A 10,100-nucleotide genomic window follows, 5' to 3' on the forward strand; every position below is an offset into this window, starting at 1 on the left:
GTTCAGACAGAGAGGGTTAAAGGGTCTGAGTAGGGCAGGGGCAGGGACGGACAGGCAGGGAAGGTTGGGAACACATTCTGAAGGCCCCTGCACTCAGGAAAGCCATCAGAGTTGTACTGAGCTCTTTAAGCAGGGGACTGACAAGATCAGATTGGGGTGAAAACAAAAAGTAGAGGTGAATAATTCAAAGTCTTATCTTCTCTATCAAATGGGTAGCAGACTCTGTTGCCTTAAATAATGTATAGAGACTTTTAAAAGAAAGGTCTCAGGGCGCCTGGGTGGCTCAGTGGGTTAAGCCGCTGCCTTCAGCTCAGGTCATGATCCCAGGGTCCTGGGATCGAGTCCTGCATCGGGCTCTCTGCTCAGCGGGGAGCCTGCTTCCCTTCCTCTCTCTCTGCCTGCCTCTCTGCCTACTTGTGATCTCTGTCAAATAAATAAATAAAATCTTAAAAAAAAAAAAAAAAAGAAGGAAAGGTCTCAGAGCCCCCAAGAGGACATCTGTGGATGCCTAGGGATCCCCAGACCTATTTGGGGAAACCCTGGTGCGGTCAGAAACACGCAAAGAGTTCAGGGAGCCTGATTCTTGAAGGGGGAACTGGAGGTTGCCTGCATCTGTGGGCATCTGAGCTAAGCCTTAAAGGAGGGACAGGCCTTGGGCAAGTGGTCAGAGTGAGCAGGAAAGTATAATAGTAGGACAAGCCAAGGGCAGAGTCCAGGAGGCAAGATTAGACGGAGGGAGGGAATGAAGTAGGGGCTGAGGGATGTATTTATTAAAGAAGTCATGCGGGTGGAGTGGTTTTAGGAACTACTGTCAAAGGCACAAATGCTACGTGGTTTTTGCTCTTTAGCCTGTATACATGGATAGACTTGAAAGTTGTTTGTTTTTTAAGATTTTATTCATTTATTTGAGAGAGCAAGCACAGAAGCAGTGGGGAGAGGCAGAGGGAGAAGCAGACTCCAAGCTGAGCAGGGAGACTGATATGGAACTTGATCCCAGGACCCCGGGATCATGACCTGAGCTGAAGGCTAACACTTCACCGACTGAGCCACCTAGGCACCCGGAAGTTGTTTTAATTAAATGTATTTACTTGGGGTCGCCTGGGTGGCTCAGTTGGTTTGGCATCTGACTCTTGATTTTGGCTCAGGTCATGATCTTGCGGTCATGGGATCAAGCCCCACATTGGGCTCCACGCTCAGCAGAGAGTCTACTAGAAAGTCTCTCCCTTTGCCCCTCCTCTGGCTCACATGTGCTCTCTAATAAATAAATCTTTTTAAAAAATGTGTTTACTTGGAAACAATCTCAAAATTACACACACACACACACACACACACACACACACACACACACACCCCTCCAAAAAGCCAAAAGCCTGTCAGTACAAAGAACTTTTTCCCCCTTGACTATTTCAAAGTAAGTTTCCAACCTAATATCCCATTACACCCAAATATCTTGGCAGTGTGTATGTGCTACAAACAGGGACATTGTCCTCCTTTACCAGAATACAACCATCAAAGGCAGGAAATTATTACTGATATGCTGCTACCATGTAATCCTTGGATCCCATTCACATTCTTTCAAATGTCCCTATGTGTTCACAGCCAAAGCTATCCCAGTAAGGATCATGCACTGCCATAGCCGTCCTATCTCTTTAGTCTCCTTCTGACTAGAACAGTTCCTCAGACTCGTCTTGACTTTTATGACATTCACACTTTTGAAGATTACAGCCAAAATTCTGCAGGAATGTCCTGCAATTTGGGTTTCTCTGACATTTCCTCAGGATTAGATTCAGATCATACATTTTTGGCAGAAATATCCTAGAAGCAATGTTGTACTCTTCTCAGTACAGCCTATCGGGAGGCACAAGATTGCTGTTTGTCCGATTACTAATGACGTTCACTTTGATCAGTAAGATGAGGCTCGTCTACCAGCCTGATCCACTGTAAGTTACTCTTTGTAATGAACAAACCTGAGTCACATTGAGCACACAAATAAATATTGATTATAATGGACAACCCATTGAATAAATCATACATTAAAATACTGATGAGGAATGAGACATGGAAGGCTGTTTCTGATTAAACTTCCAATTTATACCAGCTATAGACTCATGATTTCTTATTTTTTTTAAAGATTTTATTTATTTATTTGACAGACAGAGATCACAAGTAGGCAGAGAGGCAGGCAGAGAGAGAGGAGGAAGCAGGCTCCCTGCCGAGCAGAGCCCAACGTGGGGCTCGATCCCAGGATCCTGGAATCATGACCTGAGCCGAAGGCAGAGGCTTTAACCCACTGAGCCACCCAGGTGCCCCATCATGATTTCTTATTTTTTAATGGGTTATAATCCTTTTCAATCTCTGTTTTTTCGCTCATATTGTGTCTGATTTGACTATGGGGTCCTGTGGGGGTTTTTTTTCCTTTGTTTTTTTTTTTTTTTGTTTTGATATGTCTCCCTATTCTTTTAGCCCTTTCTTACTTTCTGGCACAGATCTCCCAAGCTTATACTTTCCCTGCCCCAATCCTAGAATCAGCCATTTCTCCAAGGAGCTCCAATGTAGTTTATTGGAGAATGGTATTTGGAAACCAAAATCTGGGCATGAGCTGTGGTCACTTGGGCTGATGCTGCTCCTGGTCCCTGGTGGTGCAAAGAGCTAGGAAATACACACATGTGTAGTATATATCTGTATCTATAGGCTTACATGCAAATCTGTTATTACTGAATACCATGAGTTCACACTAATATCTCTAATTCCAACATTCTAGTTTTCCCTTTTTTAAAGATTTTATTTATTAGAGAGAGAGAAAATAGGAGTGGGGGAAGGGCAGAGGGAGAGGGACAAGCAGACGCCCCACTGAGCAGGGCGCTCAATGGGGGACTCAAGCCCAGGACCCTAAGATAATGACCTGAGCCAAAGTCAGATGCTTAACCGAGCCACCAAGGCACCCCTCTCATTTTCTCTTTCTCCATTATTTGTTACTCCCTTCTCTGGTGATGAGAAACCTGGCTGTTATCTTTCATACATTAATTTACATGATCAATGCCCCTGTATGTAACCACTTTCCAATGCCCATGACCCCAGTCCCTGCAGATGACCCCACACTGGGCCCCAACTCTCACATGGAGACTCACTTCATCCGACTCAGTTTCTGACACTCCACGTGGATGCCCTTCTTCCCCGCTCTGGACTGATACCTGGAGTTGGGACAGCCCCCCATGGGTCTGCCGTCTTCACGCCCCCGAGAAGAGTGAGGAGGTTTTTTAAATGCCAGGCCATTCCCCCATCTACCACCCGCCCCCGAGACAATCTCTTCACTCTGCTAAGTTTCCAGAAACTGGCTTTGGGTCACCACAGCTTCTCACCCCAGCCCCAGCCACCTACGGTGCTCTGCCCATCTAAAAACCTTAGGGCCACATCAGTGGGGAAGAGGAAAAGCATCAACGATTTGAGGTTTTATTTTGAGCAGAGAAGCTGACTGTGGTGTTAGACACATTGCTTGCGTTGTCTGTTGCTCCCAGACTATCAGTCCTGGATGGGCAGAGCCTCTTGTTTACCTCCTTATCATCAATATCTCAAGTGTCACCCACTCGTGCCCACTGTTCCTTGGAAGATGGCAATGGTTACCGAGGAGAGGCAGGGGGAGGCCCCAAGAGACCCCATACCTCAAGCACGTATTTGAAAGCCCACGCGTGCAGATGGTGGGGAGCTGCCTTGCCCGAGAAACCAGGCAGTTGCCCAGGTGATGGAATTTATAGTGTGCCGAAAGCTTGTCTGCCCTAAAATAGCTCTCTTGCTCACTGTCTCAACTAGCAATTTGCTTCTTTGTATTTCAGGCCTGGTGGTTAACACTGCCCCTGCGGGTGGGGGCAGGCATACAGATTAGGTCGAGGAAGGCAGCAGGGCAGCAGCAATGACACCTGGATTCTCGGTTCCCTTTTGTGTAACTTCCCTCCCAGGCCTTATTTCCCCATCTCGAAAGTGGTGATTTCAAGCACTAAAGGTCTCTCTGTCACACAAATAGTTCAGGGCTGGTTCTGTTACAGGACCATCTGCACACTTGGCACCGTGCCCGGCACTCACCTCAACGCATCCAGCCTCCCCATGAGGCATGAGATGGAGTCTCCTCGCCACTTTCCAGATGAGGATGCTAAGACTCCGAGAGATGATGTGACTCACTTGTCCACAATTACACAACTCTTCAACTCTGGAGCCGGGACTCAAAACCCCAGCCTACCTGACAGCCCATGTGTCAGGGCCGGGGCCGTGGGCTATGTTCTTCCCTTTATGCAGAGCAGTTCTGGTTCAGCTCAATGCCAGAAATACTCATGGTTCCAAGCGTGGGCGAGAACCATCTGGCAGAGCGGCTGGTTTGAGACTGGGTTTGGTGATGCCTCCCTTGAGGACTTGGGAGCCTGGAGAAGCGAGGTGTTTGCTGGATTGCCCTTTGTGCCTGCCGCCATGCCACCCTTGGGAGTCGGAGAAACCTACTCCCAGGGGCAAAACTTCCCAGGGGTGTCCCTATAATGGCAAACCCACCAATTTACAAATGCTGATTTCCCCCAGTTCAGGGAAGGTGAGAAGGAAGAGTAGGTGGGGCAGGAGGGAGGAAACTAAGAGGCCACACAGAAATATCACCGGACTCTAAATTCCAACAGTCATAAAAATAGGGATCTTGGCCCAGCCTTAGTAACCCCTTCATATGAATGTTCTCAAGGAACATTCTGCGGAACCTAGAGGATGTCCAGAGTCACAGCTAGCTGGAAAAGCCCACACGGGAGCCCTTCTGAAAAGTCACAACTACCCAGTCTCCCATGAAACAAATCGAAACAAAAATCCATTTAGTTCAGTTTAACCCTGAGTCTTCCAACCACCCATAATGATATGCCCAGAACACACTGTGGGAAACCTAGATTTAGGCTTTTATAAGTGGGAAGGAGAATGTCAAGAGTAAGGCTGCCCAGTGTGGGGCAGAGTCTGCAGCAGAACGAGGGGCATGCTCATGCAATTACATCAACGGGAAGCAAATCTTTGCTCTAAGAGGGAACATGTGCTGCTGTTAAGACGGAACATGTCTATGTTGCTGTAAGAGGAAACATGTCCTCTAAGATGGGTTTTCAGGGTGCAAACCACCTAATTGGAACCTCTGAAATACTTTCTCAACATGCACAATTTGTATACAAAGTCTAAACAACCGCAACCTTTAGCTTCCTGTATACTCCAGGGTTTAATTCCAGGCTAGCATTTGTTAGCTGATTCTGAGTAGGTCAAAAATGGATTCACAGTAAAATGGCGCCAAATATTTTAAATATCAAGGACAGATGTAACATACCACAGACTGCTGACAGATGTACCAAGCGCCCTCACTCTTTCAAATAAATTACTGCCTTAAAAAAGGAGTTTAAATAGTTGAATTCTTCCCCAAATAAAAATTAAGATGCTTATAATCTTAAGTTCACATCTTGCTTGCCTTTTGTAGAACTTTAAATAATTCTTTAAAGAAGCTGATTGGGTGAGGTGGCTTTGGAGGGGAGGTAGGGTGGGGAAGATGGAGGAACCTGATGATCATTTCCGAATGTTAATTCAGTTCAGTTAAATGTTCAAGAAAAACATCATATATGAAGATATCTCAACGGTCTTGTGATTCATCTTGGTTGATGAAAACAAGATGGAAAACAAAGTTAAGTGTTAACAGTATTGGAAAAATTTTTAACTTTACCCACATTGGAATTTCTTTTTTTTTTTAAGATCTTACTTATTTACAGAGTGAGTGCATGAGCAGGAGGAGGGTCAGGACAGGGGGCTCGATCTCATGACCCTGAGACCATGACCATAGTTGAAATCAATAGTTGGCCACTTAACTGAGGTACCCAGACACCCCCACAAGCTGGAATTTCTCAGGATCGAAATTCTAGGAAAGCTAGGCAACTGCTTTCTAAAATGCTGCCCAAGGTTGCGGAAGGGACTTCATGACCGCAACCCTCCCACATAGAACCCTTCCCGCTGATCTGATGCCCACCTTCATCCCCCCACTGCTGCCCTCTCAAACTTCTCCTTTCCCTTCAAGCTCCAAGATTCCCTCAGACTCAGGGCCCAGGGAGACTTCTGGGCTGCTGCTCAGCTACAGTCTGGCTCTTTGTACCAGCAGGGTGCACTGTCCACCCATGGTGGGCATTTTGGCTTCCTCCTGCTTTCAATCCCGTGTCTACAGCCCTGTTGTTGCTGTCTCATTAGAACAAACCCCCTGGACCTCGAGTGGCAGAGCACCAGGACAGGACACGGCATCCCTGTGGCTACCTGCAGGCCTTGCAGGGGAAGAACTATGGTACTGAACAGCAAGCACTGTCCTTGCCTTCAGAATCCAGGCTCAGGTGTGGCATCCCACGGGAACTGCGCCAGGCAAGTGCTTACAGGTAATCCATCCCTTCAACCTCTATTTCCTTTACAGAAGAAACACTGAACTACAAAATGTGAGATGCCACAAATGGAAAGGGTAGATTCTACACAGGTACAAATGGGGTTGCTAGAACAATGTTTAAATTATAGTTTCCAAGAAGCATCTTCAAAGCCAGCAATCACACTAAAGACCAACCACATGCCAGGCGCAGATATGCGTCCTCTACTGTTCACAATGACTGGAAAGAAATTTTATCCTTCCTTTATAGAGGAAGGAGGCCTAAAAGGGTGACGTCCCCCAATTTGGGCTGCTTTCTTGTCCTGTGGCTTTTTTTTTTTTTTTTTAAACACTTATTTTGGAGAGCAGGCCCTGCTGAGCGTGAGCCCAACATGAGGCTTGGTCTCACAACCTTGAGATCATGACTTGAGCCAGAACCTAGTCAGACACTCAACCAATTGGGCCACCAGGCACCCCTCTCATTTTGCTTCTTGATCCATCCCCTATCTGTATAAGCTGTACCTGCCTGATTCAAAAGTAGTGAGACTTCGGTAAAGTTGGAGCAAGCACCAGGATTGGAACCCAGCAGAGCCCCTGCCTGCCCCATTGTGCCAACTGCCTCCCTCTGTGTGCTGCTCCCAATCTAAGGTGACAGGTACAGGAAATCTAGAATGGGCTAGATTTGGTGGGCTCCCACAGTGTGAGGGCCACCAGGCAGGCAAACAGGCTGGCCTTGCACACACACTCAGGGGTATCTACACTCACGAGGGTCTCTATGTTAGGGCCTGACAAGAGCTCTTACCACAGGTGACCCCCAAAACTCTTCATGCCAGAAGAGGCAGAGGTCCTTCCAATACAGGAGAGTGGCAGGCCCCTCAACCCACCTTTTTCAGCAAAGAAACTATGATTATGGGCCCTTCTCCCTCTGTACAGGTATATTCTGTATTTTCTCTTTGGGTGCATTCTCTGCCAGTTTTCCCACCTAACAAGAATGACTTCTTCATCCAGGACAGAAATAGGAAAAGGTTAAAGAGCAATATACATGTGCTTAGTATCACAGATGAAAACTTCCAGTTGATAAATTTCCCTCATCTGCTTTATGGGAGTACAGTACACACCAGCACAGCACCACAATGAGCTCAAACTCTAAAGCAAGACGTCTTGGGCTCAAATTCTCACTCTGACCCTAGTAGCTGTTCAGCCTGTGCCTTTGTTTCCTCTTCTGGAAACTAAGATGGAGATGATGGCAGCACTTGCCTCACAGAGTTGTTATGAAGATTAAATCGATTTATACAAAACATCTAGAGGAGTCACTGGTATACAGTGATCTCTAATATACTTGCTATTACCATTTGACTGCTAGTCATGAAATAAAATAATCCCCCAAGTACATCTTTATTCACCAAACTTCCTAAACTCAATTTCAAGGCAAAATATAACAATGAGTTAGTAAGTTCTACAACTGATAGGTGTTCAAAATGATGTAACCTTTAAAAAAAAAAATGATGTAACCTTCATGGACGGGATTCTGATAACATCTAACAAAAACTACAGATGTACAGTTACCTTTTACTAAGCAGTCCCGCTGTTAGGAATTTACCCTGAAGATACATCCCCAAAGATAAAAACAACAGATGCACAGTTACTAATTGTAGCATTATGTACAAATAAGACCAGAAATGTCCTAAATGTCCACCTATGAGCTTGTATACTGTTTAAATTATTTTTAATTCAAATTAATTTAATAATTTAATTATATTATTATATATTATATTATTATATAATATAATATATTATATATATTATTAATTAATAATTAATTAAATTAAATTAAATTAAATATATGAGCTTGGTTGAAAAAGCTATGTTACGTCTGCATAACAGTACTACGCAGCCATAAAAAAGGATAAAGACTTGGGACGCCTGAGTGGCTCAGTTGGTTAAGCAGCTGCCTTCGGCTCGGGTCATGATCCCAGCGTCCTGGGATCGAGTCCCACATCGGGCTCCCTGCTCAGCGGGGAGCCTGCTTCTCCCTCTGCCTCTGCTGCCACTTGGCCTGCCTGTGCGCGCGCCCTCTCTCTCTCTCTCTCTGGCAAATAAATAAATAAAATCTTTAAAAAAAAAAAAGGATAAGGACTTGAAGACAGAAGACCGAACTCATATAAATCAACTTTTAGATATTAAGTGAAAAAAGCATATATTTTATGTCCACTGAAAAGGCCTAGATCCAACAGCATCCTAGATCATAACATTCACTGTGCCTACAGTCTAGACCTTGGCTCTAAATACCAATCCCCACTAAAAAGAACCAGGACTCCTTGGAAAAATAGCTAATTCCAGGTTAGAGGCAAGGAAAATGCAAGGTGAGCCGGAAACATCTTTCTGTGCCAGCAAGTAAGGAAATGCTCCAAGACCAATGGGGGCATATCAAAAGGACACAGCTGTATCTGACTCTAGTATCCAGTATATATAAAGAACTCTTACAGTGCAACAATAAGACAAATACCTTAATTTAAAAATGGACAAAGGATCTGAAAGACAATTCTAAGATATACAAATGGCCAATAAGTACGTGAAAAGATGTTCAACACCATTAGTCACTGAGATACCACTTTGTGCTCATTAGGGTGGCTATAATTAAAACAGATGAAAACAAACAAGAAACTCCCAGAAAACAAGTGTTAGCCAAGTTGTAAAGAAATCAGAACCCTGTAAGTGGGAATGTAAAATGGTTCAGCTGCTGTAGAACATGATTTGGTGGTTTTTCAGTAAAACAGAATTGCCATATGACCCAGCACATACTCGTAGGTACGTGCCTAGAGAACATGTTTACACACAAACTTACCTATGAATGTTCCTAGCAGCATTACTCATAATAACAACTGAAAAAACCCAAATGTGTATCAACTGATAAGGGGATCAAATGAAATGCAGTTTTATCCATGCAATGGGGCATTATTTAGCCACACAAGATCAAGTACTGGTACATGTTATGACATCAGTGAACCTAGAAAACATGCTGCTAAATAATTGGGGCAGGGGGCGGTTTGTGTGGAGATTTGAACCAATAGGCATGAGGTTTCTTTTTAGGATGATGGAAATGTTCTGGAATTTGATAGTGGTAGTGGGTGGTCAACATAGTGAGTATACTAAGAAGCCTTCAACATTTTAAAGTGGTGAATTTTATGCTGCAGATTATAGCTCAATAAAAAGAAAAAAGGACACAGTTGGCTGAAGGGGTTCCCAATCATCAAATCTGGGGCAATTTGAGCATGAGAAAGAATGAGTTATTGGATTATAATACTCTGAATTACAAAATTCATAGCGAAAACAACCACCCAAAAAAGGAGAGAGAAGACAGAAAACTCTTTATATATGAATGCCAGCTAATAAATGCAGGAGGAATGATGGGTAAGAATACAGCCATTTAAGACTCCTAATGAGAGAACTGATTTAGGCAAGGATCATCAGTGGATGCTCCAACCAACGTGTAAAAAGGGTCTGGGTCATGATCCCAGAGTCCTGGGATCGAGTCCTGCATCGGGCTCCCTGCTCCATGTGGAGTCTGCTCCCTCTGACCTTCTCCCCTCTCATGCTCTCTCAAATAAATAAAATCTTAAAAAAAAAAAAAAAAAGGAGGCTGAAGACCAAGATACTCAATGGTACCACCCACAGTTTTCTGGATAAATCTAGGAGACACCACCTTAACCAA

This window comes from Enhydra lutris, unplaced genomic scaffold (assembly GCF_002288905.1).
Source record: "Enhydra lutris kenyoni isolate GAN:26980312 unplaced genomic scaffold, ASM228890v2 scaffoldscaffold30, whole genome shotgun sequence".
NCBI lineage: Eukaryota > Metazoa > Chordata > Mammalia > Carnivora > Mustelidae > Enhydra > Enhydra lutris.